Source organism: Hyperoodon ampullatus, assembly GCF_949752795.1.
Source record: "Hyperoodon ampullatus genome assembly, chromosome: 3".
NCBI lineage: Eukaryota > Metazoa > Chordata > Mammalia > Artiodactyla > Ziphiidae > Hyperoodon > Hyperoodon ampullatus.
Window position 1 is genome coordinate 65,169,268 of NC_136916.1, and position 13,855 is coordinate 65,183,122.

The window sequence follows — 13,855 nt, forward strand, 5'->3', positions numbered from 1 at the left end:
TAAGCCCATGGGCCACAACTACTGAGCCTGCGCTCTAGAGCCCACGAGCCATAACTACTGAGCCCATGCATGGCAACTACTGAAGCCCGCATGCTCTAGGGCCTGCGTGCTGCAACTACTGAGTCTGCGTGCCGCAACTACTGAAGCCCACACGCCTAGAGCCCATGCTTCGCAACAAGAGAAGCCACTGCAATGAGAAGCCCACGCACTGTGAAGAGTAGCCCCTGCTTGCTGCAACTAGAGAAAGCCCGTGTGCAGCAATGAAGACCCAATGCAGCCAACAAAATAAAAAAAATAATTTAAAAAAATGGCTTTCTTATTTCTATAATGATGGGAGAAACTCCATCTTTTTCCTCTACAAGGGATGCAGCACTTCATAAATGCTTAGTGTGGAACTAAAACAAAATCATAATGAAAGAGCAAGTAATGTTCACCCAGAACAGCATTTCAAAGTGATCTTCAGGAAAACATTAGCTTATTCTAGCAACAGTTATGAGTTTCTGTAACTGCACGCTTACTGAGCCATCTGTAGCAATTGAAAATTTGGATATTTCCCATTTTTAGGGTACATTTCCCCATTTTTAGGGATATTTCCCAGTTTTAGGGATGTTTCTCATTTTCAGGGTATATTTCTTTTATCTATTATGAATGAAGGAAGCAACCTCCATGTGAGATAGCATGTGCACTGTGACATATGCCTTGTTGTTTCCTGGGAGTAAGTGAGGAACTTTAGGGAGCAGCTGAATGTTGGCAATGTACTAGGACACCATTAACTAAATGATACTCTCTGGGAGTAGTTGGAATAGTTTCTGTTTTCATTATATTCCCCCACTTCCACCTTCACCCCAAAACTTTGAGTATCTTTGGGTATTTGGTAACAGAAAGATAACAAATCACGCTTGATATTTTTTTCTTTTTCTCCACATGACAGTAAATATTAAAATTTTTGATGAGAAGAAATACAGTGCATATTACTAAAACATATATGCAGTGACAGTGTAGACCAGTTGGCCAAATGAAAAATGAGTGAGCTGTTGATGAAATGAAATGATTTGCCTTAGTTCAAGGCAGGGAAAAGGGAACTAGCTCCTTTTCTTCCCTTGTTGATCTTTCCCCCTGATGGCTAGATATGCATTTTTTAGGCAATTCTGTTATGAAAAATTCTCTGCTTATTTCTATTCCATTCTGAATTTTACTGTTTGGTACTGTGCTCAGGCATAAGGGCAAGGGGATTGAAATCTTGTCCTTTCTCTTTAATTTCATTTCTTATGTATCTTGCATCTGCTCATTCTTCGCTTAGAAAATACTAATAATAATTGGTTAAAACAAGAAGTTAACTTCATAACTGCTGATTGTAATCTAGTTCTGAATAATTTTTTTATTAGGCCCTTAAAAATTTGAATCCAAATCAGCAAAAGCTCCCAAGAACAGTAAACTGGAACATTTAATATATACCAAATTGTAGCTCATGCATTTGACAATATGCTCTGCATTAAGTTTTGGTTCTTTGATGTTAGTGTCTGACTGATGAGTTCAAATGAATAATAATCTGTGAAAAATAAAAATATATATATTCCTAGCTGATTTGGGAATGTAGTTGAGCCATGAGCTATAACTTTTGTGTTGAGTTTTTAAAGAAGCAGAAGAAAAGGAACATGATTTTAGTCACGTGAGTACTTTTCATACCCTTAACAGTTATATTATGACTAGAGCAGATTGACTGTCAATTGCTGATTGATATTTCAATTGCTGGTCCTTAGATATCATTTCTGGGAAGATACTGAGAGAATAAGAAGACAATATATTCTTAAGGTTGAGTGCTATAGTTGAACCACTGCTTGAATTGCCAGCAAATTGAACTGTTAAGAGGAAAAGAAATGGTATGTATATATAGCAAAACTTTTCTCTAGGGAAGAAAAAAGAGGTGCTCATTTTTATAAGATGATTATTTTGGAGATAGTAGTTTGCAGTTTAGGATATTGTGAACTGTTAATCTGTAAAGCACATTTATAATAAATGAGTTACAGGGTATATCTGAAAGCAGTTTTTATAGTATCTAACCTAGTTCCAGTAGCTTAGAGTATGTATTTTGAAAGTAGTATAGGATTTCTTTCTCTGACCTACACCCTTTAGAGTTTAATTTTTCCAAGTTCCTGCCATTTATTGTATAATGTGTTTTGTTGGGTCTAAATGCTATGTCACGTTTCTCCAAAGTAGACATACAGTTGATCAAGAAGCACATGAAAGGATGCTCAGAATTGCTAATTACTAGAGAAATGCAAATCAAAACTACAATGAGACATCACCTCACACCAGTCAGAATGGCCATGATTAAAAAGTCTACAGGGACTTCCCTGGCAGTCCAGTGGTTAGGTTTCTGTGCTTCCACTGCAGGGGGTGCGGGTTCGATCCCTGGTTGGGGAACTAAGATCCTGCATGCCGCACAGTGTGGCCCCCCGCCAAAAAAAGTCTATAAACAAATGCTAGAGAAGGTGAGGAGAAAAGGGAACCCTCCTATGCTGTTGGTAGGAATGTAAATTGGTACAGCCACTATGGAGAACAATATAGTGGTTCCTTAAAAAACTGAAGATAGAGCTACCATATGATCCAGCAATCCCACTCCTGGGCATATATCTGTAGAAAACCATACTTCGAAAAGATACATGCACCCCAATGTTCATTGCAGCACTATCTACAATAGCCAAGATATGGAAGCAACTTAAATGTCCATCGACAGATGAATGGATAAAGAAGATGTAATGGAATATTACTCAGCCATAAAAAAGAATGAAATAATGCCATTTGCAGCAACATGGATGGACCTAGAGATTATCATACTAAGTGAAGTATGTCAGGCAGAGAAAGACAAATATATGATATCACTTATATGTGAAATCTAAAAAGTGATACAAATGAACTTATTTACAAAACAGAAACAGACTCACAGACTTAGAAAACAAACTTATGGTTACCAAAGAGGAAAGGTGGGGGGAGGGATAAATTAGGAGGTTAGGATTAACATACATGCACTATTATATAATCAACAAGGACCTAGTGTATAGCACAGTAAACTCTACTCAATATGCTGTAATAACCTATATGGGAAAAGAATAGATATATGTATATGTATAACTAAATCACTTTGCTGTATACCTGAAACTAATACAACATTGTAAATCAACTATATTCCAACAGAAAATAAAAACTATATTAAAAAATGCTATGTCATTTATTCTGACTATTCAAACAAGATTGTTCCTTTCTGTAGGAATGTTAAGGACCAAATAACTAATTTTGGATGTGTATCTGGTTTTAGAGACAGTTTAAAAATTTTTTTAAATTAAACAAGTAACAGATGAATAATATCTCAGAAGAAATCAAATGATACTGCAATATATAGACAAAGGAGCCAAATTCCTCCTGCATATCTCTCCCTTTCTTTATTTGCCTCCCAGGGGTAATCACTGCTGTCAGCTTGATATCCTTCCAGATCTTTTCTTCTGTGTGCGTGTGTATGTGTGTGTGCAGTTTTATTTTGTCTCTATATTTTTAACATGTTGCATACATTGTTCTGCATTTTATCCTCTATGCCAATATAGAATATCTTTTCATGTCACTACATATAGTTCTGAGTCATTCTTTAACTGCTACATAGTATTCCTTAGCATAGTTATTATAGTTTAAGTTTATTACATCTTTTGAAAAATTAAAAGCGATTCTCTTGAAATAGACCCATTGTGTGCAAGCTTAGAGCTTTTAATCTGGAAATGGTGAAAACCATTTGGTTTCTTTAATTTTGTTCTTTAAGTAGGCAGAACACATTAAGTTTTTTATCGGAACTGTGGGAGGAAGCAAAAATTGGTTAATCCATAGTTGGATTACTTCAACTTCTTTTTAAAAAGCCTGGATTGTGTCATACTGTCCTAGGTATCTAGGTATATGATTTAATGCAATTGAAACTGAGTTGCACTTGCATCACTGAGTTTCCACTTGGAGTTGGGGAGGACAAAAATGATTACGGTTTTTCTTCAGTGAGACAGAATGGATAAAAGCAGCTTATATTTAAGCTATATAGATCTTCTTTGATGAATGTGACCAGAAAGAAAGCCCATCCATGAAGGTAGGAGCCCTGTATTTTCCTGTTCAATGTTAGATCCCCTGCACCTCGCATTGTGCCTAGTGTGACAGAGACAGGAAGATGTATGAATGAGTGAATGAGTGCATAAGTGCCATATATATGAAGCATGTCAGTCTTTGAGCCATGAGTTGAAAATAACCCAGCAGTTAAGGCTGCAGAGATTGCCCTTGAATTGCATTGGTATTAACACATCTATCATGCTGAGCACCTAAGCTGTTTGATAAATTATCAGAAATTTGAGTTATTTTGCTCTCCTGCTATCCTTTACTTTCTTTTGTAAGTACTGTTTCTCTTTTTTTCAGGTGGATTAGCATATCTAAGTTATTACCTAAGTTACATTTACTTAGGTAAACTTTGGCCAAACCATTCAAAATGAACAATCACGATGAGTAGTTTTTGGTGTGTCTCCCACCAGTGGTTGCTATTTTAATTATTTCCCTATTGAGGATGATTGCTGTTTTTAGTTCAGCTTAGAAAGAAGCACTTTTTGAGTGCCTGCCTTGTAACAGGGCTGATGGTAGATGCTGGGTTTCAAAAAAATGAATGAAGTACCTTCTTGGCCTTCCTGCATCTCAGTGCCCAGAGGGGAATACAAAGTGCAATTGTAGGGATATATGCTGAACCAGAATTTTGTGATTTGGTGTCAGTTTGGCCATTCTGAGATTGAGACAGTCTGTAGGCCTGGAGTTTAAAGTAGCTCTAACACTTCATCATGTTTTACATTCTGGCATTATTACTTAAGGAGAACCTACAGGTGAATAACCAGTTTTTAGTATGTGTGTGGTGTTCTCTCATCCCTCTTTCAATTTCTTGTGTATGAACTGCTCTGTCAGAGCAAAGACTATAAGCCATGTCTGGCCTCAGCTTCCACCTGCTATTGGATAAAGAACTTGCCTCCCATTATCATTTCTTTGATGTTGTTTGTTATCCTTTTTCCTTGTATTAGTTTGAACACTGATATTAACATTGTCAAGATACGGCAGAATTTAGGATCCTCTGCTAGTGATTTCTTTTCCCTATTTTGGGAGGAGGTTCTAAAAAGAGAAAAACAATCCAAGCTTCTATGTCTTTGTCCTTTCCCTTTCTCCCTTCAGGTACCTGCAGGTGGGCACTGTTAATCTCAGCCTGAGGTAGAAACAGTGCCATCCAACTATATTGCTTTTCATTTCAAGTTGGCAGCAGCTTTGGCAGCAGTGCAGTAGTTTGGCCTGGTGTTCCAAGTTGTAGTTGAAAAGATTCCAGCATTCATGCCATTCAGAGTAATAGAGCCCCGTTTCCTCTCATCTTTTTTCCACCCTGAATTTGGTATGGTGCCAGCACCCTTTCCTCTTGTATTGGGAGTCGACCTTTATAGGGACTCCAAATATAGGGTCCATATAGACCCATATTTCTGTGACACTAGAATAGAAGCTCCATGAGTGTAGGACCTCTATATTCCAGCACTTAACATAGTGCCTGGACAGTATGTGAACAACCCTACCCAGAAGACTGAATGAATCTTTAATGCATAGATCTTTTCAGAGCAAGGGGTTGTGTTCCTATTCTTTACGTGAAGCTTTGTTGATTCCTTATAGTCTAGCAATAGCATATGGGGCTGGACTGTCTCATAACCAGTATCATTTGCTGGGCTACTAAGAAAATTCCTGTTGCTCGGTTTACCCAGGGATAAGAGGAGAGGTTCTGAATGAAGTCTTCTTCTGGCCCTTGGGTTTGGGATCTGCGGTCCTTGTGACATTAAACTAAAATCCTTGTGCAAGATTTTAGAGGCCAGCCTTTTGGGTGTATCCACAGAGGCAGAAGTTCTTATCTTTTCAGTTGTGGCATGGTGCAGAGAGTTTCTGGAATTTACCAGGGTACCTGTCCACTAGGTTGTGTCCCAGCAAAGCTGAGATGCAGTTTATTTTTTGTGTTTAAGAGCTGAGGATCTGCAACCAGACCTCCTTGTTGGAATCTTGGCACTGTCATTTCTCTTATGTGTGATCTTCAGCAAGTTACTTGTTTTGCATCCGTTACCTCATCTGTAAAATGGGAATAAAATAGTACCCAATATATAATGTCATTTGAGGATTAATATAGGCAAAGGGCTTAGAACATGCCTGGTATATAGTACCACTGTTCAATAAATATTAATATTTAGTTATTTGATGCAGAGAAAATTCATACCTATTTTAACTCATTTTCACTCTAATGTGCTTTCCTGAAAAGAGTGAGAAGGCAAAGAGGTGCAGCTGATGTTCTGAGCATCTCACACAGGAGGTGTGTGGAGGCGTGTGGAGGCCCGTGGAGGTGTTTTGAGCATATGATGGCACATAGCATCAGCTTCTAATGCCCTCATCCATCAGCATGTGTAAGGTGGAAAACAGTAGAGAACCTTTGATCTGGGGGGCTCTAATTATCCCCATAGCAGGCCATGCTCAATTTGACAGTGTCATGATTTTTAATATTTGAAAGTTCCAGAATTGCTACTATGGGATGTAACCCTTTCTTTTTCTACCTCTCTCCTGCTTTTGCTTATACAGTTGAGTGAATACGATGCTCTACTTCCCACACAGATACCCAAATAGCTCTGACTGCTGAAATATTAGGTATCTTACTGTCAGCACATAACTTGTGTTATTAAATTTTCACTGTTACCTGGGTTTGAATCCCAGCTCTGCTAAGCTTCAGCGTCTTTTTGTTTCTTTTGTTTGTTAAACAGGATAAAAGTATCCACATCATAGGATTGTTGTGAGAGTTAATGATGAATACAAAACACTTAGCATAGTGTGCATACTGGCATGTAGCAAGTCTCAAATATTAGTTGCAGAGTTAATATATCTGTCAACATCATCACTGTGGTCATTGTTTTTCCATGTTTTAAATCAGCAGTGAAAGGCAAACTCGCACTAATCCTCATTTCTGCTTGGAATTGGGAAACTAAATGAAATGTAGCTACTCTCTGCTTGACATGTACTGTAACCTTTCTTTTGCAGTCAAGATTTTACTGCCTTCAAGGGTGTACATATAGGAATTGTGGAACAAAGTAAACCCTGAGAGTCGGCTTTCCTGGTCCTCTATTCCAGCTTCTTTCTACCCAAATGCTGTAGCCCGGATTTCCATTACACACTCCCTTTGATGGCTTCTCCATTAAAATTGCAGTAATGTAATTTGTATTTTGTCCTTGAAGTGAGGCCAGAATTAGGAAGTACATGCAGTGCTTTTGGTAGGAAAGTTCTGTAATGGCCTATGAGATAATTACTTTGATAATAACACACAACTTTTTTATGTATAACCACCAGTTTATTAAATACTGTTTACCACTTATCATCCTAGATTTGTTACATTTCTTTTCCTTTAATTTGAAAAACATCCCTGCATGATGGGTAGTATCATCTCCCATTTACAAATGAGAAAATGGAGGCTCAGAAAGGTTAAACAGTTTGTCTAAGGTTGCACAGCTGTTGAGCGAGACAGAGTTGATTCACTCCACAGATTTTTTTTTCCTCCAAAATTAGAAAGTTGGATCCCAAAAATTAGGGTCAAAATTTTTCCTAGAGAAACTTATAAATGGTATGACTAAATAAAGAGAATAGATAAAAGAAAATAAATAGGTGGAAAGAAAGTGTGAAGAAGGTTAAGTTGATATTGTGGATCAACTATAAAAGACAGGAAGCTGAAAATATCATTGAAGCACTTCTGGAATTGAAACAATTCTTAGAAGGCAGTTGTCCTGTGTGATAGAGGATTTTTTTTTTTTTGATAGTTGTCGCATTTTAACTTGGAGATTCAGAATTAAAAGTTAAAAATATATAGAGAGCAGAGGGTGAAAATAATATTATCAGTGGAAAGGAAAATGTAGAAATAGAAATGTTATGTATATTTAATAGAAAAGTGATCTAGATAAGGTGTATCAAGATAAAGATAGATGGGCTAAGTGGGGGTTTAATGTAGATATAGTTCAGAGAAGGCTAATTACAAACATTCTTTGATTCAGGGAGAGAAAGTTCAGTTAAGCATTCTGGAGTTTGTTGCCATAGTGTTAAATTATATCTTTCTAGAAATGAGATTCCATTGTGAGGCCTTCTGTTTTTTATTTGGAGTTCGTTTTAAGCAGGGGGCAAGGAGGTAAACGCTGAATAACTACTGCAACTGTGAGGAGGTATTTGTAATACACTAAGGGTTCAGAAGTGAATTTCATTACCTGTAATTAAGCACATCATATCTGTCACTCTGAGGCTTTAGCTTTTACCTAAGAGGCCCACCTTCCTTATTTAACATTTTCATGTGTTTAAACCCCAGCAAGACGTTCAAATTATGCATCTTCAACTTACCTATATCCAGCTGCATATACTTAAGATGTACTAAATATACCCACTTGCTAACATTCACTTACAGGGGATAAATGGCCTGACCTCCCTTCCCCATCAACAAGCTCTTTTCTGGCTTCTGAGTTTGTCAGGGAGGTTCTCATCTATATGGCTGTCCAAACACCAAAATACTGAGGTCACTTTTGATTCATCAACTCCTCATCTTGGTATCTTGCCAAGTCTCGTAGTTCTTCCTTTGGAATGTATTGTTTGTCCCTTTCTGTTCATCACTGCTAGTTGAATTTTTTCCTTTTTTCTCTATAGAGAAAAAAATAGTTGTTTCTTGTTTTTCAAGAATTCCCATAAGGCTCTCAAAGTAATTTTTGAAAGGCATCTTTCTGGATAGTGCCTTTCTTTTTTTGCTTTAGTTATTTCACCTTAGTTTTGCGGCTAGAGCATGTCACTGGAGAGTTAGCTCCCTATCGGAACTGTAAGTTTCAGTTCTGCTAAAGGAAGAGACCATAGGCATTGGCGTTAGTCAGGGGTGGCATAAGAGGAGTTGAAAACATCAGCTGTTAACAGTAATAAAATCACTTTCCTTATGTGATAGTTTTGAATTTGAACAACAAATTCATCTGTTTTGCCTTAAACCAAAGGTAAGATACGTTTGGAGACAAATATGTGCAGCTTACTATGAGGGAATTTCTACCTTACAAAATTATTTTTGGAGCAAGCTAATTATGTTTACACCTGGGTTATCTGAGAGGATGGTAAAGTATATGATCATTTTATTTTAAAAGTGTTGATGTATTTTTGTTTTCAAGAAGAATGAGTTTTATAATTTATTAATTTAAGGGGGCAGTGTTTTTGTAGAAAAGATTACCAGGAATATAATTGGGCCTTAATGGCAATTCTCTTGTTGGGAATACTAAAAAGGAGGAGATAATTTTTGTTGGAGGCTTGGTCTATGTTGAGAACACAGCAACAGTCAGAAGGGCATTAGGAATGTGTACTAATTTATATGTCTGCAGTTTATTCAGAGTCAACAAGTTGACTATGTCTTGTTCAGATAGATTCTTTAAAGATTTTTGGTAAAAGACTCCTTCCCCACCACTGATTTCCAGTGTATTTATGTTGTGCAACAAACTATACATGACATTTCAGTTGAGGTATTACATTAATGAGGCACTGAGTTTGCAGTTCAGTAGGAATCTAGACAGAGTGGTGTAGTGGAAAAGTTGTCTGACATGATGGATGACTAGCTGTAGGACATGAGGGAAGCCACACTTCTCTCTTGGCTTCGATTTCCACTCTGTAGTATAAGAATTAAACTGAGGACCCTTCCAGCTCTGAGTCTCTGATTTTTGTGGTGCCACTCAAGTCACTTTTGAAGTGTTTTCTTGGAGAGGAGGTGTTTGTTCCATAGCCTTTTCTCTTTTGGTCTCTCAAAGCCAGCCTAAATGTTCTGGAGTTTTGGAAATTTTTTTTCTCTGTTTGAAGTTACATGACCTAAACAGATACTGACCTTTGACCATAGTATTAGCTTTGTGCTACCAACAGCATTTTAGCAAGAGCAGGATTATTCCCAAACTAGAAATCTATTATAATTCAAATGTTGACGTAGAAGGGCTTCAAACACTTTGTTTTACATAGAGCCATTCTTACGAATATCTGGGATGCTCATTCTAATAATAACTGCAGTATGTATAATGAGGTATAGTTAAGAGCATGGACCCTGAAGCTGTACTTCCTGACCCACATCTGGCTCTGCCCCACATCTTGCTCTGCCCCTTGTTCATTTTGTGACTTTGAGCAAGTTTTAATGACAGTACCTACCTAATAGGTTTGCTGAGGAATGAATATCTGCCTGGCCTATGGTTCTATATATACTTAGGTGCTACTGTAAATTATTCTTACATTCCAGGGTTCAGGCGCTCCTACGATATCTCCTTTAATCATCATCATAATCCTATGAAAGTAGTACCGTCATTATCCTCATAAAGAGACGGAGGCTCAGAGAGGTTAAATAACTTCTTGCATCACATAGGAAATAGGTGCTAGAGTCATGAAACTAGTAGGTCTTTCTGACTCATTCCAAAACCCAGGCTCCTTCCTTATTTATATATACTGCTCTAAGCCCAGTCTTTTGGAAATTCTAAATGCTGTTAATTACTCGCTGGGCTTTGACTTAAGGAGGCAGTTGGTGAGAACAAAGACCCAGATAGCATCTGAATGCCTCTTCTATCACCAGGAAAAAATGATGTGTCTTTCAGGCCTCAGGGTTTTCTGTGAATTGTTTTCGTACAATGTGTTGTTGTGTTTTTTTTGTCCATCTCCTCTGCAGACTGAGGCAGTATCAGCACCCAGTCCCATATAGGCTTTGTTTGACAATGGTCTTGGGGAGTATCTGGGCTGGATTAGAAAAGACTCCTTTGCTAGGTCTATCCTTAACTGAGGAGAGTGAAAATTGTAACATACAAAAATAATTTCAGTGAAGGTAATAACCTGAACATCCATATAACTCTCGCTTTATTCACCAGATATTTTTTGAATATCTTTAGATCTTGGATTTTTCATTTGAAAACTTAAAAACGGCTTTACAGTGAAACAGCCTCACTGAAAATTTAACACCGATTATTCTGTATTTACAAAACTTTAAACTGCATTTGTTTTAACTACCTATAGCCATTTTTGTTTTTTGTCCCTTGAAAATCCTTTAACAGAAATAATGGCACACAAATAGGCTTCTGTCATTTCTGAACCTCCTATGACAATACCATACTTAATGCTGAGTAATAGTAATTAGGATGGTGCTGGGTGTAGACATTTTGCATTTTTAGTCTGAGAAGATTTTAGCTTCATCTGAGTTGCTGAGTCAACTCTGCTTTGTTCAGTATTTCAGAACAGTATCTTATACATGGGTTCTTAGTAGTCTAAATATTAAAGAGTGAATTGCATTTAAGAAGTTTTGTAAGTACTCTATCACTTTCATTTCATAGACAGGTGAACAGTGGAGATAATGGTGAGATAATTTTATCTGAGATAAGTTTATTCTGAAAAAGTTCTGGTATAGGTAATTTTTTTCTGTAGAGGGCTAGAGAGTAAATATTTTAGGTTTTGTGGGCCATATGATCTCTGTCACAACTCACGTTGTCTCTACTCAACTCTGCCTTTGTAGAGCACAGGTAGCTATAGCAAAACATAACCATATGGGTGTGACTATGTTTCAATAAAACTTTATTTATGTAGACCTATTTTAATACTCTTGAATGGATCTGGTGGAGGGTCCAGTGAAGACACTTATTTGATGAAAACAGTTGTTTAAGCTTCTGGCAAAGTTGCCTGCCAACTTATAAAGGAGTCACAATAGTGTTTATATAAAAACAAAAGCAGTGTTTTGAAATATCATGGCTACTAAGGACCAATCTCACAGGAATTCTCTTTCCAAAATGGCATAATTTTGCTCTCAGTGAATGCTTATAAAAGAGTCTCGCATAATGTATTATTAATTTGGAAGCTATTACTTGTTCAGCTACATGTGCAGGTTTTTAGTTTTATTTGTACATTTAAAAATGATAAATGGAAAATTCAATACCATTCAAGAGAGGAGAACTACTCAATACTTAAGTAGATATTTGCCAAACACATTTTGAGTTGAGTTTCTATTTTTAACTGACATACTGACTTAAGTTTGCCAAAACCTGATTGCATTTGGAAGGAAAATGGCATTGTTGCTATTTCCTCTGCACGAGAACATCTGAAACAGGCAACTGGCAGCAGGGAAGAGTGAAGGAGAGGGCAAAAATATAATACTTTGTGAGCTTGTTTTTTGTGTGTGTGTGGGGGGGTGTTTGGTAATAAATTTCAAATCTAGTTAGGTTATATTTTCTTTCACTCTGATCTTTAGAGTACCTAGTTTATTTTCTACATTCTATATCCCCCTCAAGTAAATAAAGGAAATTCCATCTTATTACAATTAGAATGAGTTCAGTAACATATCTTTATTTTTGAGGTATGGTAATAAATCATTTTGTTAGATTTTAACCTTCTGATTCAAGTTGACTAATATTCTTATTTGTGGTCTGTATTTTAAAAAGTTTAATTCTAAGTATGTTCCCTTCAGTGAGTAGTAATTCTGTTTTAGAACAAGAGTAATGGACTTAAGGTGTACCAAATGGCTTAGAAAACATTTTAAAATAGTAACTTTACAACTACTACATTTTAGACCTTAATGTGTAGACAGAATAGGTTAAATAGATTAACCAAAGTCATTCTGAAAAGCAAAGTAACACCCATATGAGTATTTTATCTTAGATTACATTTTGTGCTTTTATTAGAACCATTGATTTGGTAAAAGCTCTCAACGTAGTATTATTATAGAAACTGTTTTGAATATGGGGTTGCAACAGACTTGGGGTTCGTCACCAATTTCAGGCTATAGCTGGGTGTAGTTTTGGATAGTGTTTTGTTTGAAGCTGCTATTTGTTTGTTTTACACTATTGGCATTAGGGTGTCATGCAGCCCTAGTCTGAATCCCTAGTAGGAAAGTTTTTTTTTTTTTTAAACATCTTTATTGGAGTATAATTGCTTTACAATGGTGTGTTAGTTTCTGCTTTATAACAAAGTGAATCAGTTATACATATACATATGTCCCCATATCTCTTCCCTCTTGCGTCTCCCTCCCTCCCACCCTCCCTATCCCACCCCTCTAGGTGGTCACAAAGCACAGAGCTGATCTCCCTGTGCTATGCGGCTGCTTCCCGCTAGCTATCTGTTTTACGTTTGGTAGTGTATATATGTCCGTGCAACTCTCTCACTTTGTCCCAGCTTACCATTCCCCCTCCCCATATCCTCAAGTCCATTCTCTCTATGTCTGCGTCTTTATTCTCGTCTTACCCCTAGGTTCTTCATGACCATTTTTTTTTTTAGATTCCATATATATGTGTTAGCATACGGTATTTGTTTTTCTCTTTCTGACTTTCTTTCTGACTTACTTCACTCTGTATGACAGACTCTGGGTCCATCCACCTCACTACAAATAACTCAGTTTCATTCCTTTTTATGGCTGAGTAATATTCCATTGTATATATGTGCCACATCTTCTTTATCCATTCCTCTGTTGATGGACACTTAGGTTGCTTCCATGTCCTGGCTACTGTAAATAGAGCTGCAATGAACATTTTGGTACCCTAGTAGGAGAGTTTTGAACAGGGTTCTGAGGGGTGTGGTTGTCAGATTTTGATGTATCCTTTAACAATTATCCTACCTAAAAAGATCAAGGGAACATGGAATTGGGTGTTGCAAGTTTTAACTCTGATGTTTTTTCTGAAGGCAGATATTTCCTATTGCAGTGTGGATACCATTCTCTATTTAAAATAATGACATAAACTGGTTTGATATTTCACCTTTTTGATCATTCAGAAGCTGTTGT

At 37.0% G+C, this 13,855-nt stretch overlaps 1 long non-coding RNA gene across 1 annotated transcript in view; it reads left to right on the forward strand.

The window, feature by feature from the left end:
- LOC307050394 overlaps positions 1-13,855 on the forward strand; it is a 96,623-nt gene that overhangs the window by 29,391 nt on the left and 53,377 nt on the right. The gene's annotated exons all lie outside the window — the stretch shown is intronic.